A 687-nucleotide genomic window follows, 5' to 3' on the forward strand; every position below is an offset into this window, starting at 1 on the left:
ACCAACCATCCTCACATGACTTGGAACTGATGAGTCATCATCTGGCCTGACCGGCCTTGGGACTTAACCCAGACAACAGATATGATTTGTTCATACCAACCGATGCATTCATTAATCAGGTTAAGACCGACACCTTGAACCATCATTCAGAGGTCAGGTCGTCCATACTCAACCATGATCAGATCTTACACGGCCTTCTTTGAACAATCACACTTAGGCTCAATACTTATGGTCTACGACACATAGTACTAGCCATATACTTCGTCATGACTCTTAGCCAATCTCGAAGTTATCAACACCAAGGTTGATATCTAGAAGCATCACATCAATACTCTTACTCCAGCAACGTGACTATCCATACTAGTGCTCGGCCATCGAAACATCGTCATGAAACATGATCCGACCACTAGACTTGATAAGCCATCGTCTACTTAGCAGGTATTGACATAACCGGCCTTCCATTGCCATCATGTGGGTCTACACCCTACAGAAGGCATATGGCGCCTATCCCACTCACCAACCCGAAGTTGATTGTAAGATATCCCACTTAGCCTTTGCGGCTAGAACCATCCATTAACTATGGATTATGGTTCATACATCAATCATGTTGTACGGATTGCACTAGCCCTTAAGGCCTTCGCTATTTCCCTACACTCATGTATTGACCTAACTGACAACCCATTGCCA

The sequence above is a fragment of the Brassica napus genome, unplaced genomic scaffold (genome assembly GCF_020379485.1).
Source record: "Brassica napus cultivar Da-Ae unplaced genomic scaffold, Da-Ae ScsIHWf_2735;HRSCAF=3502, whole genome shotgun sequence".
In the NCBI taxonomy this organism is placed as follows: domain Eukaryota; kingdom Viridiplantae; phylum Streptophyta; class Magnoliopsida; order Brassicales; family Brassicaceae; genus Brassica; species Brassica napus.